Source organism: Mirounga leonina, unplaced genomic scaffold (assembly GCF_011800145.1).
Source record: "Mirounga leonina isolate KUSES-001 unplaced genomic scaffold, KU_Mleo_1.0 Mir_357, whole genome shotgun sequence".
Taxonomy (NCBI): domain Eukaryota; kingdom Metazoa; phylum Chordata; class Mammalia; order Carnivora; family Phocidae; genus Mirounga; species Mirounga leonina.
In genome coordinates this window covers 2855993-2874688 of record NW_023270702.1, presented here as the reverse complement: position 1 = coordinate 2874688, position 18696 = coordinate 2855993, and the positions used below count along the sequence as shown (strand labels likewise).

General features: G+C 37.5%; 2 long non-coding RNA genes across 2 annotated transcripts; both read left to right on the top strand.

The window, feature by feature from the left end:
• The first annotated feature begins 32 nt into the window (after window positions 1–32).
• Window positions 33–18488, top strand: LOC118027055. Its single transcript, XR_004683740.1, has 2 exons — window positions 33–218; window positions 18181–18488. It is a non-coding gene; the product is annotated as an uncharacterized LOC118027055 (long non-coding RNA).
• On the top strand, window positions 226–16261 carry LOC118027056. The gene is made up of 2 exons (XR_004683741.1): window positions 226–893; window positions 15583–16261. It is a non-coding gene; the product is annotated as an uncharacterized LOC118027056 (long non-coding RNA).
• Window positions 18489–18696: the final 208 nt, after the last annotated feature.

Below are 18696 nucleotides of genomic sequence, written 5' to 3'. Positions count from 1 at the left end.
GCCCCGCGGACGCCAAGGGGGTGCGCGCGGCCGCGAGGTGCGGAGCAGCGGGAGTGGATGAGTAACAAGGCCCTCCGTGGGATTTCGGTTTTGAAGAGGGCCTGTGTTCACGTTGGGCCCTTTACATCTGTAGACGCTCGAGGCCAGCAGAAAGGATACTGTGTCCGATGAGATAAAGCATGTGAGAGTGCTTTGCAACCGGAAAGTGCCTTTCAAAAGTGAGTTTCTCCCGGCGTCGCTCTTTACTTCGGCCCCTCTCGTCCCGGCCCCTTCTTCCCGGAACCGGTCGGGTGCCATGGCCCTAGGATTGCATACTCACCAAGAGCACCCTCCCCAGCTACCCGGCGGTGCCTAACTCCGTTCCCTCACCCCTACAAGCCAGGTTTTTAAAAAAGAAGTGAAAATACCTAAACGACTAACCGCTTAAAGCTAACTACTCGGCAGTTTTGTGCAACCCTGACTGGTTGTTTTTTGTTGTTTTTTTTTCTCCTTAGATATGACCCGTGATAGTCCTTTAGATACTTTCGGTTCCTTCTGCAGATCTTTTTTCTTTTTTCAGTTAACTAAAACTAGGAAAGTGGTAAAAGAATATAAGCCTTTCAAGTGACTTTTATGTTGTAGGATTTCTGCTACAAGCTAAAGTATCCGTGAAGATCTTTAAATTTAATTGTTTACTAATAACTTTTTAAAAATTGAAGAAAGGAGACAGCTTCACTTCCTTGCAGCGCTTTCCTTGACATGACTTTCCTATTTTTACTGAAGTGTGAAATATCCGAAGTAATGCACTTGCTGATTGCATGTTGTGGATGTGGTGTGCTGTCTTAATACGGTGCCTCCTTACCGTTCTGAACTCGACCTGACCAATAACCTACAATACCAACGAACTGCTCATGGTGCAGTATTTCATTCTGTGTGACTTAATATAACAGCCAGTTGTAATAAATACGTTTTCTCTTTATTTTTCCCTGGGTATTTTCATTTTAAAGTGAGAAAGGGAAGACATTTTTTTAAAGTCCTTCTCTGGAGTCTTCAATATATGATGGTTTTTCACTAAAAAAAGATAACCGTCAGTGAGAGAGTTAGTTGAAATCTAGATAAACCAATTTTCTATCATTTTACCCTGTTCAGAATACAATTACAATGGAAATTCAATGAAGATGTTTAGGTACAGGTCATGAACCAGAGCAATATAGAAGGTTATATACAAAGTGATGATCAAAAGTTTGTTTACAGTAGGATTTCTTTTAAATTTCCTGTTGGGAGCTTACTTTTGGTTTGGTGAAAGAAGGACCCGTAAGCTTGTTTATTATGAATATGATATTCTCAGATATTTTTGTCCTCTGGATTGTTCTTTTACGGGTTATCTTTAATCTCTGTGATCAGATGTAGAAGTACCCTTGGGGAGATGATTGACCTATGGGTGGGTTGGGAGTGAGGCAAATTAGGGGAAGAAAGGCTTGGCGATAGCCCCTAAATATTTGTTTCTTAATTAGAGGCTTTGTAGCCTTGACAAGGGCAAAACGAGCTGTGTTGAGTGAGATTCTTTAGGCTTCTAAGGTTTTTCTTTAAAGCAATTAAAAAATAAATACTTCAGTTAAGAGATACAGCATAGTAAAATGTTCGAGTGCCAAAGGTACAATTTGATGTGATCAATATATATAGAATATATCCAATACCCGAGAGAGCTTCTTTGTGCCCCTTCAAACCATGTCCCCCTACCACCACCACCACCACTGCTATTCTGTCTTACTTTACATGTTCTTGGGCTTCATATAAAAGGAATTCTACAGCATGTAGTTCTTTTGTGAATGGCTTTTCTGAGCAGTTTATGTGGATAGCTGGTTTGCTATTTCCAAGTAGAAGAAATGTAGTGAGTGGGTTATCCACATATCTATCTTTTTTTTTCTTTCTTTCTCTCTCTCTCTCTCTCACATATCTTAAAATTTAGAGAAGATTCATTACACGAACTACATTAATGTATAAAAGCTGATAGTTTCCTAACCCCACCAATAAAATTCTTTTTGTGTATTTTAGGGACTGTTTTCTTTGTTCCTTTTACTTTAAAATTTAAATCTTGTTTCATTCACATTTTTTAGTTTTGCATTTCATTTCCACAGCCCTTCCTTCTTGGCAGTACATGAAACAGAGGGGCTGAAAATAATATCCAACACAGAAGTGACAGGCTTATCTAACCACTTTCTGACATGGTGTCCAACAAAATCTGGTTTTATTAGTGTTTATTTCTTATATTTAGATGCCATCTTTAAAAGACATAAAGGGGCACCTGGGTGGCTCAGTTGTGAAGCGTCTGCCTTCGGCTCAGGTCATGATCCCAGGGTCCTGGGATCGAGCCCCACATGGGGCTCACTGCTCCGCAGGAAGCCTGCTTCTCCCTCTCCCACTCCCCCTGCTTGTGTTCCTGCTCTCGCTCTCTCCATCAAATAAAATCTTTAAAAAATAAATAAATAAAAGACATAAAGATATTTTATGGTTAGAAAAGGCCAGACAAAATAATATGTGAATAAAGCTGAAGAAGTTATTATTTAGTGTTAAGAATTTGAATGAGGATCAGTAAATCCTCTGCCTACAACTGTCCTAGCTAGACCCAAGTCTCTAATTTCTTAACTAGTTTCCTTCTATAAGCTCATCCAGTCCCATGAATTCAAATGTGATCAATAAGTTGATGTAGCCCAGATCTCTCTTTCTAGCCCAGGTTTCTCTCTTTCCAGCCCAGGTTTCTCTCTCTTTTTTTTAAAGATTTTATTTACTTGACAGAGAGACAGCGAGAGGGAACACAAGCAGGGGGTGTGGGAGAGGGAGAAGCAGGCTTCCCGCTGAGCAGAGAGAACGATGTGGGGCTCAATCCCAGGACTCTGGGACCATGACCTGAGGCGAAAGCAGACACTTAACGACTGAGCCACCCAGGTGCCCCCCAGAGTTCTCTTGTACTGTAAATCCCAGATGCCTCCTGGACATCTCCATGTATCTTTACACATTTTGCTAATGCTTTGCTCATCTTTTTCATTGATCTATGTTTTCTGGAAAATAATACCTGGTTGGTTATATTGGTTGCCTATTTTCTTCCAGTCTAAGCCTTTTCTTTGACCTTTGTTTATGGTGTCTTTTCTTATACTGAAATTTAGTTTTAATATAGTCAGGTTTACCTTTTCCATTATATTTTGCGCTCTGGGTATCTAAAGAAATCCTTTCCTACGTCAAAATAATAAAGATTTTTATCTATCTTTTTACTAAAAGTTTAAAACTCTTATTCTTCACATTGAGGTTTTTAATCAACCTATTTTTGTGCATGAGGTAGAGATCTAATTTTATTTTATTTTGTTTTATTTATATACGTACGATTGTTCTAGAAGCATTTATTGAATAGTTTAACTTAAATGTCACCGATCTCAAAGCAGGTTCCCACACATCTGTGGGTAGTTTGTTCTTTTCCATCAGTCAATTTGTAGGACTTCTGTGACATTACCACACTATTAAAATTGCTACAGCTTTATAGTAAGTTAATGCCCAGGAGGATATTAACAACAGTTAATATCCACATATTTTCTTCGAAATTATCTTGGAAATGCCAGTTATAGATAACTGTATATGAATTTTAGAGTTATCTTGTTAAGATCCATTGCAAAAACTTAAAATTGAGTTTTATTGAAAATTTGTTAAGAGCCTCAGTTTCTCCTCTAATATGCTGATATTAATGGTTGTTATGACTAGATATAATTAATAGTTTTCATGTGCTTAATGAATGGTTACTTTCATCTGTATCATCATCATCATCATCATCATCAATGAATGAGCCTTTACTCTGGCTTTGAGATCTTAAATTCAGAAATACTACCTTCTGACCAGAACCTTGTATATCTCTTTATACACCTTCCACTCCCTTACTCCTATTGAACTTATTATTTGACTTTATCAAGATATTTAGTGTTGAAACCATCTCTTTTTCTAGTCTGTCAGTCCATTCCTGGTTTTATTTACTTTTATCATTCCTTCAAATCTTCACTATTTTACATTACTTATTTATTAAGCCTCCTAGTTGTCACTACTAGGCTTATTTTGAGCTTTGATGACCCTGAATTTTAGTTAACAGATAAGCTCCCCTCACCAGCATCTCTAAACATGGCTGTAATTCCTCATATAATTAGCATCTGCCCTGCTCTCCAAGGCCTCTGCACCCCGTGTTCTAGAGCTCATCCTCCAAGACCTTGCTTCATCAATTATCTTCTCAAATTTTCATTTTTCTTGCTCTCTACTGGCCCCACAAACTGGTGATCTCCAGGCTTTTAGATTTCACCAATAAGTTTTTTAATTGAGATAATCAGCATAGGTTTGCCAACTTTTTATTTTGTCAAGAAAAGATATTTAAAAGCAATATAACAACAAAAAACTACTACCACCTACTATTAGAAGGTAGTATAACTTAACAGTGAAGACCATGGACTTTGGAGCTAGGCTGTTTAGGCTAGAATTCTGGCTCTGCCAAAATAAATTATGTGACTTATAAGAATATAGATAATACCTACCTTTTAAGATTGTATTGCATATACTAATTCAGTGGATTAATACATAGAAAGCAACTAAACCCACCTGACACATACACATGCACAGTTGTGTTACCTTCTATCACTGTCGTAATTATGTTTTTACATCACTGTTAGCACATCTTGTTTATTTTAGCTGCACGTGGTGTTTTACAGTGGCTGCTGTGGGGCTGCGTGGCTAGTGTGATGATAGTGCAGTGTGTCAGTGCGAAGCACATGTGGCTCTGGGGGGTCTTACCAAGATTGCTGGAAATACAAAATGCTTAAGGGGACCCCATGCAGATTTCTGGACTTCTTCTGTGTATCTCCTTCTTCCCTTACTCCACTCTACAAAGATAGCAAGTAGAGAGACAAAGACTAGATTGTACAGGTTCATAGAGGGAAAAAAACAGGTTTCGTATGATGCACACAAAGGTAAATGTATTGGACTTCTCAGTAGCAACTCTGGAAACAAAAGGATAATAGAGCAGTGCTTCAAAATTCTGAAGGAAAATTAATTCTAATACAGAATTCTATATAGGCCAACCTAATTATGAGGCTAGAATAAAGTTACTTTCAAACCCAAAAGGTCTCAGAAAATACACACTTCATACATCCTTTCCCAAGAAGCTAATGGAGAATGTGTGCCACCTAAATGAGGATTAAATCAAGAAAAAATAGCACATGTAAGGAAATATGAAACCCAAAATAAGAGAGAGATAAAGGAACTGCAGATTGATGGATTGGAACAGTAAGATGGAATTACCGGAACACCTAACACAAGCATAGCTTTTTATTGCGCTTCACTTTATTGCATTTCACAGATAATGCATTTTTTACAAACTGAAGGTTTGTGGCAACCCTGCATAGAGTAAGTCTGTCAGCACCATTTTTTCCAACAGCATTTGCTCCTTTTGTGTGTCTGTCACATTTTGGTAATTCTCATAATATTTCAGACTTCATTATTATTTGTCTTGGTCATCTATAATCAGTGATTATGACTCACTGAAAGCTCAGATGATGGTTAGCATTTTTAGTAATAAAGGATTTTTAATTAAGGCTTGTACATTGTTCTTTTAGACTTAATGCTATTGCTCGTTTAGTAGACTATAGTATAGTGTAAACATAACTTTTATATGCACTGGGAAACCAAAAAATTTATTTGACTTGCTTTATTGAGATATCTGCTTTATTCTGGTGGTTTGGAACTGAACCCACAATATCTCTTAGATATGCCTGTATGTCTGAACAAATTATTTGCAGGTTTACCCTCCTGGGCTGTAATTTAGGGTTAAATGAATGATTATTACATCAGAAACTAAGCAAATTTTTAAGAAGATTTTTTCTTAAACTTATCAATTTATTTATTCAAACATTTTTAAAGGGATAAACAAAACTTACTAAAAAGTATTTTGATTTTGGTGTTTGGTGTCGCATTATACCTCCCCTTTCTTCATGAGGAACCACATTTTTAACTGCTTGCCCTACCCACAGTTCTAAGAGGAAATTCAGCAAACTGGGAATAAAAGCAAAATTAGAGAAACAAAACTGGCATTGGTAAATTAAAAACATACGGTAAAACTTTTAAAATCATCTTCCATAATACTTCCTGGTACTAAAAACAAGCAGTATATAGAATGACCTAATCGGAAGTTCCTAGAGACGTGTGAACAGAGTGAGCCTTGAAAAAGCCTTTCTACTTATAATTCTATGAGTGTATACAGTTCTTCCTCACTTTATGATGGGGTTCTGCCACAACAAACCCATCAGAAGTTGAAAATATTGTTAAGTTGCTAATGCATTTAATATACCTAACCTAAAGAACATCATAGCTTAGTCTAGCCTACCTTAAACGTGCTTAGAACACTTACATTAGCCTATAGTTGGGCAAGATCATCTAAAACAAAGCCTAGTTTATAACAAATATCTCACCTAATTTATTGAATACTGTATTGAAGGTGAAAACAGAATAGTTGTATTGGTGCAGAATAGCTATACATGTATTGGTTGTTGATGCTGGTGATTTCGTGGATTTCATTATCACATATCACTAGCCCAGAAGAAAATCCTAAATCAAAATTGGAAGTACGGTTTCTGCTGAATGCACATTGCTTTTGCATCATTATAAAGTTGAAAATTTGTGAATCAGACCATGCATGGTAAGGGACTGTATTGAGATACCACTTTGCAGTCATTGACTAGAAAAAGATTACAGTTAAGTAAATACAAACATAGGTATATGCATACATACATAATTAAAAGCTTAATTCTGTAGACCTTTGACGTTTCTTTTTCTCTTTTGGAAGCCACTTCTTTTGCTGTAGAAATTCCATATTTACTGTAATCTTCATATGTAATCATTAAAATAATAGAACAGATTCTTATTTACGTCAGAAGTTATAGAACTAGCCTACTCCCAAGTGTGATGAATGAGGCAGTAAAGAAAACAGGAAACTAATGCTTTGTGATAATACTGTTGTGCACAGAATAAATTTGAGATGGCTGAATTTTGTATGGAATCATGCTATTTAGATGAAAAGCACCCAGTGTAATATCTTGTTAATGACTGATTTGATAAGGACATATCTAGGTTATAAAAACCTGGAAATAAATGGTTTAAGAATATAAGCAATACCAAGTGTAGTAGATGAATAATTTCCTGACTCCTCCAGTCCTGTTAACTTAAAAAATATTCAGCATGTCAGTTATGGCTATTCACATCTTTTCAGCCATATTTCCTTTTCTCATAATTCTTAAGCATATTGGGGTTTTTTTGTGGGGGTGGAGGGAACGCCTGGGTGGCTCAGTCGGTTAAGCATCTGCTTTCGGCTCAGGTCATGATCCCAGGGTCCTGGGATCCATCCCCATATAGAGCTCCCTGCTCAGCGGGGACCCTGCTTCTCCCGCTCTCTCTGCCCCTCCCGCTCATGTGCGCTGTGTGCTCTCTCTCTCAAATAAATAAAATCTTTAAAAAGAAAAAAAAGCATATAGGGGTTTTTTTGCTACTCCTGATTAACATAATATTTTTGACAGATTATTTCTTTAAATCACAAACTTTAAATTCCACTTAAGACTTCTGGGGCTCCTGGGTGGCTCACTCAGTTAAGCATCTGACTCTTGATCTCAGCTCAAGTTTTGATCTGAGGGTAGTGAGTTCAAGCCCCATGTTGGGCTCTATGCTGGGCGTGGAGCCTACTAAAACAAAAGAACACAGTAAATTCCACTCAAGACTCCTAAGGTGGAGTATTAGCAAATCTTTTCAAACTAATTTAATTTGCTACCTTAGAACTAATCAGTTTATGCTTGGACCATAGCAACATTCTGCCTAATATTTGACCTCTAGCCTCCAACTCTAAAAAAACCTATACAAGGCTTTACAAAAATAGTTTACAAAATAGTTTTTCTAAATGAAATTTTTTTAATAGGCTTTTTTTTTTTTTTGAGCAGTTCTATGTTTACAGAAAAATTGGGCAGAAAATACAGAGTTCCCACATCACACACACATTTTCTCTATTATTAATATCTTGTGGTATATTTGTTACCACTGATAAACTAATATTGATACATTAGTATTAACTAAAGTCCATAGTTTACATTAAGGTTCACTCTGTTATGTATAGTTCTGTAGGTTTTGACAAATGCATAATGTCATGTATCCAGCATTATAGGATCATACAGAATAGTTTCACTGCCCTATAAATGCCCTGTGTTCTCCATTGTTCATCCCTACTCTCCCCCAATCCCTGCCAACTACCGATCTTTTTTTTTTTTTTACCTACTGATCTTTTTATTATCTTTATAATTCTACCTCCTAAAAGAAATTCTTACTGTCATTTAAAACCTCAGTCTCTGGAGTAGATCTAAATGTGGGAAAAGAAAAAGCAGGCTGCAGAAAATATGTATTCTATTTATAAATTTTTTAAACCATGTATATATACATATTTGATTATACATAGAAAATTTCTGGAAGGATACATAGAAAAATGACTGCCTCTATGTAAAGGATAATGGGAGGGGTGTTGATGTCTTTTACTTTCTACTTCTATTTTGTTTGAATGTCTTACCATGTACAAATATTATTTTGTAATTTAAAATATTTTAAATGTCATGTTTTTCAAACGTGAAAGCACTAGGAACCACAAGGGGAAAAATCTAGAGATTTTAGCTACATAAAAATATTCTGTACCTCAAAAGCATAAGATCTCATCAACCCTGCTATTTATCCATCTATGATGATCTTTTTTTTAATTTTATTTTAATTTATCTATGATGTTCTTTAAGCCCCTATTTCCATACCTAATAGTCTCCCATGGCTGTTTAATGATTTCTTGTTCCTTCTTTATATATTACTAACCTCCTGCTCAGCATCCTCTTGATTCCTATTTTAGGCTTAGTTTCATTTTAAAATTGTGACCCTTTTCTGCAATCCCAATCAGCTTTATCCTACTTTATTTTTATAGCAAATATTACTTTCTAAAATGGCTTATTCCTTAGATAAGTTGTTTGATGTGCCATTTCCTACCACTAGAAAATAAAATACACAAGAATAAAGATTTTTGTCTGTGTTGCTCACTGATGAATCCTCAGTGCCTGACACTAGCAGGTGCTAAGTAAAATATTGTTGGATGATTGAATTGTTTATTTAAATTCTTAAAACATTTTTTAAATTAAATATATGCCTATAATTCTGCTTCAGTTGGTATATGTTATGTAATTTGTTGTGTTACATAGTGATCATACTCCTCAGGTGTCTAGATATTTGGTTCACAAGCTTATGTTCTCTACTACACTTTTTTTTTAAAGATTTCATTTATTTAAAGAGAACACCCTAGAGAGAGCACGAGCAAGGTGGGGGGTGGGAGGGAGAAGCAGGGATCCTGATGTGGGGCTTCATCTCAGGACTCTGAGATCATGACCTGAGCTGAAGGCAGACGCTTAACTGACTGAGCCACCCAGGTACCCCTCTACTACCCTTACTGATCACAGATATGGAGGAAGAGGAAAAGGGCAGACCCTAGTTTTTATCCCTTCCCACAAGTTTAAGGATTAGAGAGCAAAGAGCTCCAGGTACCACAGAGGAGCTATAGTGCTCTATCTCTGTTGCTACTGTTGACAACTTCTCTGGTGAGGATTTACCTTAAAACTCACAGTGTAGGAGAAGGCCCTTATAATCAACCAAAACCCTAAAGGTTTGGGGAAGGAGTAGGGGAGTGAATGTCTCAGTTCTCTAGAGTATCTGGCCAGCCCCACACTCTTTTTCATCAGCAACTCCCTTCAACAGACCCTTTGTATTATTCTATACTGGGAAGCTGTTGCTAATGGTATCTGGAATGATCAGTTGTCTGGCACTGACTGTCTCAAAGCAGTGGAGGCAAGTGCCAGGAACAAAATGTAAAAACTTACTCCTAACCCTTATTAGGGTTTTCTCAGTTTTTTATCTTGTTCTTCAAGCCCTTGCTTCCTTATTTCTGTAGTTACCCAGGGTTGATTTGGAGGGAGAAAGCCCACAGTCCTTACTAATGCTCCATTTTCTCAGGAATCATACATAAGAAACCAACTTTAAATATAAAGACACAGGTTAACAGTAAAAGAATGGAGAAATACCCGCCTAGCTAATACTAATCAAAAGAAAGCTATATAGTTGCTATCTTCAGGCAAAACAGACTTCAGAACAAGGTAAATTATCAGGGATAGAGAGGAGCATTACATAATGATAAAGGTGTCAATTCTCTAAAAAGATACAACCTTTAACGGTACATCTAACAACATTAAAAAAAGCTAAGGTAAAAATGGATAGAACTACAAAGAGAAATAGACAAATCCACTCTTATGGTTGGAGATTTCAACAACCTTCTTTCAGTAATTGATCTAGCAGGCAGAAAATCAGTGAGGATAGAGTTGAACTTTGTATTACCATCAGTCAACTGGATCTAATTGACATTTATAGAATACTTCACCCCAAAACAGAATACACATTCTTCTCAAAGAAGATAGACATTTGTCAATATATAAAAAAAAGCCTGCATAAAGAAGTTATAATTAAGGTTAATAGATATGCAGTAAATTTAGAAAAATACTCATAAGGAGGTTTAACATCTATAATATACAAAGTGCTCTTAGAAATTCACATTAAGGGAACATGCAATTCAACAGAAAAATGGATGGGCAAAGAATATGAACTCAGCAAAGAATAAATCCAAATGTGAAAAGATGCTCAGAATCAGGAGAAATCAGGGACATGCAAATTAAAATAATAATTAGATGCCAATTAGGCCTAACAGACTTAAAACCATTTCTTAATTTAACATTTATTAAATGCTTATTATGTGACCGGCACTGAGCTACACATACATCTAATACAAGTGCTCACAGAGTACTCTGAAGTGTATCATAGCCCTGTTTTACAGTTGAAGAAAGAATCAGGCAGGTAAATTGACTTGGCAAAAATCACATAAAGGAAACTAGGGAATTCACTCTATGGGAAATACTTTTCTTTTTGAGTAGGTAATTCATTCAAATGGTGTGGGGGGGGGCGGAGTGTGTATCTAGATAGATCTAGATTTATGTTTTGAGTTGAAGTTTCCCACATGTATATTCCATCCACCATTTCCCATGCAAATGCCATTGATCCCACAACTATTTTTACAATTTTCTCATGTATCTCCCTAGAGCTTCTTTTTTTTTTTCTCTTTTCCCCTTCTGCAGTCTCTCTGTTCTTGTCATGGTGTTCTTTTTTTTTAATTGAGTTATAATTGATAAAATCTTATATTAGTTTCATGTGTAAAGCATGATGATTTGATATTTGTATATATAGCAAAATGATCACCACCACAAGTCTAATTATCATACATAGTTACAGAATATTTTTTCTTGTGATGAGAATGTTTAAGTTTTCTAAGATTTACTCCCTTTAGCAACTCTATTATTAATTATAGTGACTGTGCTGTACAGTCCATCCCCATGACTTGTTTATTTTGTAACTGAAAGTTTGTACCTTTTGACCCCCTTCACTCATTTTGCCCACCCTACCTCTGGCAATCACCAGTCTGTTCTCTTATCTCTGAGCTTGGCGGGTTGGTTGGTTGTTTTTACATTCCACATATAAGTGAGATCATGTGGTATTTGTCTTTAATCAATCTTACTTAGTTCATGTAACATACTGCCCTTGAGGTCCATCTATGTTGGATATAGTGGGATTTCATTCTTTTTCATGGCTGAATGATACTTCATTGTACATATATACTACATCTCCTTTCTTTTTTTCCCCTCTAAAATTCAATCATGTATTTTTCTTTTTTTTTTTTTTTTTACTATTTTTGGGTATAGTTGACACAATGTTACATGAGTTTCAGGTGTACAACATAATTATTCGACAAGTTTGTACATTATGCTATGCTCACTACAAGTGTAGCTACCATCTGTCAGCATACAATGCTTTTACAATATCATTGACGATATTCCTTATGCTTTGGCTTTTATTTCCATGACGTATTCATTCCATATATACTAATTTCCCTTATCCATTCACTTTTCAATGTGCACTTAGGTTGTTTCCATATCTTGGCTATTGTAAATAATGCTGCAGTGAACATGGGGGTGCATATATTTTTTGGAGCATTTTCATTTTCTTTGAATAAATACCCAGAAGTGTAATTGCTAGGTCATATGGTAGTTCTATTTTTAAGTTTTTGAGGAACTTCCATACTGTTTGCCATAGTGGCTGTACCTATTTATATTCCCACCAATAGTGCATGAAGGTTACCTTTTCTCTGCATTCACACCAGCATTTATTTCTTGTGAATTTGGATGATACTGCCAAATTTCCCTCCATAGATGTTGTATAAAGAACAATTGAGAATGTATAGCATTGTCATTAGAGTATGTGACCAAACTTTTGGATTTGAGACTGAAAAGTGAAAATGTTTAATCTTAGTATAGTCTTATTATGCATTTCTCCTGTTATGAGTGAGGTGAAACATCTTCTCACACTGGGCAAAATTTTAAATGACCTCTTGCTAGTGAGGATCCAGGTGAAAGGTATTGTTTTACATTGCTGGTAGAAAGGTGAACTTTTTCAACCTATTTGCAAAGCAGCCTGGCAACCTGTGTTAAATTTTTTTAAACTACAAATACCTTTTGTTCTGTCTACCTTTTCCTCTTAAGGACATGCCATAGAAGTTGCAGCCCAAACAGATGTAGTGAAAAGAAGGGCCATATGCACCCCAATGTTCATAGCAGCAATGTCCACAATAGCCAAACTGTGGAAAGAGCCGAGATGCCCTTCAACAGATGAATGGATAAAGAAGATGTGGTCCATATATACAATGGAATATTACTCAGCCATCAGAAAGGATGAATACCCAACTTTTACATCAACATGGATGGGACTGGAGGAGATTATGCTAAGTGAAAGAAGTCAAGCAGAGAAAGTCAATTATCATATGGTTTCACTTATTTGTGGAACATAAGGAATAGCATGGAGGACATAGGAGAAGGAAGGGAAAAACGAAGGGAGGGAAATCGGAGGGAGAGATGAACCATGAGAGACTATGGACTCTGAGAAACAAACTGAGGGTTCTAGAGGGGAGGGGTTGGGGATGGGTTAGCCTGGTGATGGGTATTAAAGAGGGCATGTATTGAATGGAGCACTGGGTGTTATACGCAAACAATGAATCATGGAACATTACATCAAAAACTAATGATGTATTGTATGGTGACTAACATAACATAATAAAATTAAAAAAAAAAAAAAGTTGCAGCCATCATTTCCACTTATAGCCCATCAGTCAGAATGTAGTCATATGGCCACACTTTCAAGGGAGACTAGGAGATATAGTCCTTAGTTATGTGGCAGTTTCCAAAGCTAAAATTGGGGGTAAGAAGAGAAGAAAGGATATTGAGAGACAATAGTAGTTTTTGCTACAACAGACTTTGGTGAGCTAGGTAAAAAAGGAAAGGGGACTTCTTTTTCCCTAAAAGTTATCTATTCCTGCAAAGGCACACTGCAAAAAAGCATGAACAAAGGTGGCATGATTCGTTGGGAGCAAATATTATAACAGTCTATCATATGATATATGTATATGTAAAGTTTTATATTTGTCCACGTATTCGAAGAAATATAAGTAAAATTGGTGGGGTGCCTGGGTGGCTCAGTTGGTTGAGTGTCTGACTCTTGGTCTGAGCTCAGGTCATGATCTCATGGGTCATGGGATTGAGCCCTATGTTGGTCTCTGCATTCAGGGGGGAGTCTGCTTGAGATTTTCTCCCCCTTTCCCTCTGCCCCTCTCCCCTCAATAAATAAATATTTTTAAAAATAAGTAAAATTGGTTAAACAAGTTCATGATGGGCAGATCCAAAAATGACCATGTCACTCTCACTCTCCTACTTTTAATTGCCTCACAGATTAAAGCCCAAACCCTTTAGCCCATACTATTTCTACTGTGTTATACTACTTCCCAGAAGATGTAAAAACCATGTAGAAAGATAAATTGCTTCTACCTGGAGTGGTTGGGCTTCATGTAAAATATGGAATTGGAACTGGACCTTGAAGGAAGAAGTATTTGAATTAATGGAGAGGGGCAAGGGGGGCATAAACAAATAGTTCCAATCTTTTTAGGCCCACCCTTTTAAAAAATTGAAATATAGCATACCACAGAAATAAATGAACTACCTATCATAAAGTAAACATACCACTGTTCTACCACCCAGAAAATAGAGTATTACTGGTTACATAGAAACCCTCTTAGGCAACCTCTCAATAACTGTCCAGCCCCTCCTCCCCAATATAATCACTCTCCCAGCTTCTAACCATAGACCAGTTTTGCCTGGTTTTCAATCTTACATAAATGAGATTAAGTGTGTATTTTATATATATGTGAGATTCATCTATATTGTTTGTAGAAGTAGTTCATATTCATTGCTATATTCCATTATATGAAGGAACCAAATATATCCATTCTATTGTTGATGTTTGGGTTGTTTCTGCATTGGGGCTATTAACCAGTAATGATGCCATGAACATTCTGTGTCTCTTGGTATGCATGGGAAGACATTTCTTTTGAGAGAATACTTATAATTAAAATTCCTTGGTCATAAGGTGTGTGCACATTTTATAAAGAATGACAGTTTTCCAAAGTTTGTTATTTATATCCCCACCAACAGTATATGAAAGTTTCATGTTCTCCACACCCTGGGCAACACTTGGTATCGTCACTTTTTAACGTTAGCCATTCTGATGAGTGTGTAGTGGCATTTCATTTGGGCATAATTTGCATGTTCCTGATGAATACTGAGGTTGAGCACCATTTTATGTTATTTGCCCTTTGGAGAGTTCTTTTTTGAAGTGCTTGTTCAAGTCACTTGCCCATATGTCTGTTGGGTTGTCGGTCATTTTCTTACTGATTTTTAGGACTTCTTTATATATTCTGGATGTGAGTTCTTGACCAAATATCCTTTCCTATAGCATGGCTTGTCATTTCATTTTCTCCATGGCATCTTTTGAAAAAACAAAGTTCTTGATTTTAATGTAACATGTTTCACCAATCTTCTTCATTCTTAAATTATTTTGAGTGTGCCTTCTATTTCTTTTTGTAACCCTGGTAGAGTAATTGGTACCAGAGTTATTACAGGAGATGGACCCACTGAGATTGAATTAAATACACACACACACACACACACAATAAAATCAATCACAGGGATAACCTCATTGCTATAGACAAAGGGACCACAGGAGACCCATGCCTTACAGTACTATTTTGATTACCATTATAATAGCATGGGATAGAATGAAGGTAAGGAGAAAGTATCGCTGTGATAACCATAGTAATTTAAAATTGTGGATCCACCAGGCTTCTCTTACGATCCTAAACAGGATGTACACAGAAGAAGGTAAAAACTATGAAAATACAATTAAGAATGTATGGAGAGTCAAAACCCCTCCACTGCAGCTTTGAAGGAGTCCTTTATCTCCTATAATCAGTGGGCAGATAAGGTAGATTTGTAGTACCAATTATATGCTCAGTTCTTCTGGTTTTCTTACTCTAAGGGTGGAGCACTGGTGAGGAAGATGTGGAGCCCAGACATAGAATGTGGACTTTTGGGCAGACAAGAATGAAGCTGAGAACTCTGACCCTGCATATCCTCTGAACTTCCTTTGCTCTCTGAGGAAACTAGCCTCCCCTACGTAGAGGCTTTCAGTGATTGCACTTGGGACAGCTCTCTCCTAAGCTGATACCTGTTCTCAGAACTTACCTTCACCACCTCACAGTATCCCCAGTTAAATCTCAAGACATACTAGTCAGAGAAGTATGTGGCCTGCTCTGGCAAGAGATAAGCTACACAGAAGTTAAAGACCTTGCCGTTTTGATGAGCAGGAGCCCGAGAAGTATCTATAGAAGTGAGTTCTAAGGATATTACACCAAGGGGGAATAAATATAAGGCTTTACTTATGGCAAATTTATTGGCACGGGTGTACTCACCTGAGAGTCAACATCTAATATACTGGCATTAATAGTTTGCTAGGATGAGGCATGGGCTCAGTAACAGGTTACAAGTAATAAATGGCCTACAAATGAAATTTGAAATAATAATTTCAAAATGCCAGAAATACCCTGGCATACTGTAGAGGAGGGAATACAAAGACTCCGTAGATATTCTCACTTTTCACCAAGTCATTAAGAAACACTTTGGTGATAGGAGCATCAGCATTCCCAAAGAGCTCTGAAGTGTCTGTCCTCTGTCAGAATGATGGTGATGAATGCTGTGGTAGAATTGTTTCCTGATCTCAAAGAGAATAATACAGTCCCAAAGTGGCAAAGGTTACATGATGGGCATATAGCCACCAGAGACATGGTGGGCACAATTACCATAATAAGTCAAAGAAGAGAAGTTAATCAGATTGTTTTGACCTACGGGGAAAGGGGGATAATGACCAAATGATAACAAAGTCCCTAGAAATGAAATGGCTTAAGTAGCCCAGTAAGGTGCTGCTTGACATATATAGGTGGGAAAATTCTAAACTAACTTGTGTTGTCATAGTGAAATTTGAAGCCTTTGAACTCCTTGATGATGGAGAGACTGGGTCCCTTTGAAGAAGAACCCAGCAATGCAGCCATGGTTGTATAACCATGAACCTTCCCCTATCCAGTGGTTCCCAAACCTGTCTGTACTTTAGAACACCTGAGAATTCTAAAGAACACACTTCAGACCGATTAAATCATAATTTCAGGGAGTGAGATCAAGGCATTGATATTTTTTAAAGCTCCCCTGGTAAATCCTGTGAGAAGTTAGGGGATCACTGCCCTAATCCTTCTCTAGTGGCCATTTACTGAAGAAAGGAAAATATCAGACCTCCTGAGGCTTTTTAGATACTGCCTCTTAATATCTACTGATACCTAGAGACCCAAAACCCCATCCTGGACAACTGGTTAAAATAGGAGGTCTGTGAAAGTCAAGTGATGGATGTAGTCTTGGCCTGAGTCTGGGTAACAGTGAGTCCAGAGAGACCCATATTGTGGTTATTTCTCCAGTCCTAGATGTGTAGTAAGAATAGATACATTTTAATAACTGAAGCAATCTTCATTTTGGTTTCCTGACCAATGGAGTGAGTGCTATAATGGTAGGAAGGGCCATGTAGAAGTTCATAACTGCTTGCTACCACTCTTACACTATGACCATATACAAAAAGTACCACATCCTGGGGAACTCATAGAAATTAGTGCCACCATGCTGGAATAGTGATTCATACCACATTCCCACTTAAATTCCTTTTGTGGTCACCGGATGGGTCATAGAGAATGACAGTGTAAAAACCAGATGGGTAGTAAAGAATGACTGGATTACTGCAAGAGTTTGATCAGGCGGAAATGCCAATTGTAGTTGCTGTTCTAGGTGTGGGATCTTCATTGGAGGAAATTAATTATTAATACACTTTGACAAGATATATAGGTTTTGGTCTGGAAGTGCCCTGTACACCCCATTCCAGTTAGTAAGGGAAGTCAGAAATAGACCGCATTTAACTGGCAAGGACAACAGTGAGCCCTGTCTCGTCACAGGGCTGTGTCAACTTTCTGTTCTGTGGTGTGAAGGGACCTTGATCATCTTGCTATGTCACAAAATATCACGCTGGTCTTACAGAAATGAATGTTAAATGAACCCAATGAGCAGGAAGTGGTAAGCACTCTACATGTTTTGGTAAGACATATGCATGCCAGAAGGTGCAAGAAAAACCCTGTAAAACTTCCAGGACCTGCCACAAGTTTTTAGGGGTCCGATGGCCTGAGACATGTTAGGTTATCCAGTCAAGTGAGTGACAGTTTGTTGTGTTTTTCACCACCACAATAAAGAAAAAGGCAAAATTTGTGGCAGGTCTTTTTGAGTTCTGGAGACAACAAAATAGAACATTTGGGTGGCCTCCTCTAACCTATTTTCTGGGTAACTAGTTTTCAGTGGAACCCAGAGCAAACTGTCTTGCTAGTTGGGCCTTATGAGTGGGCAGATCCAATGGTATTGGAACTTCATGTGGTAGAGGTGTTATATGAAGCTTCTAATGAGTGCCAGCAGGAGAATTACAACACCGATTCCTTGGTTTTTGAGTAAAGATCTATTTTCCTCAACCAATGTTTTGTTTTGTTTTGTTGAAAAGTAGCTCCTGACTTGCTCCTGGTACCTGGTAGAGATGGAACACCTGACCATGGGACATCAAGTGACTGCGTGAATAATCAACTACCCATCATGAACTGCTGTTACCTGATTCACCAAACCATACAACTGGATGGGCGCAACAGCAGTCCACTCCCTACAACACTGGCAACACCATCACAACTAAACTGAATGAGCAGGTGACTCATTCGAGTAACACCTGCCCATATTCCTTCAGCACCTCTCCCCCAGTCCATATAAACTGGCTTCAAAAGAGTTCCTCTGACCAATTAATGAAGAGAAAAATAAGAATCTTTTTTTAAAGATATTTATTTACTCATGAGAGACAGAGAGAGGCAGAGGGAGAAGCAGGCTCCCTGTGGAGCAGGGAGTCAGATGTGGGACTCGATCTCAGGACCCTGGGATTGACGTGAGCCGGAGGCAGCCACTTAACCGACTGAGCCCCCCAGGCACCCCTTGGTCTTGTTAATTCACAAAAGGATCTGCAGTGAGTTGGCAA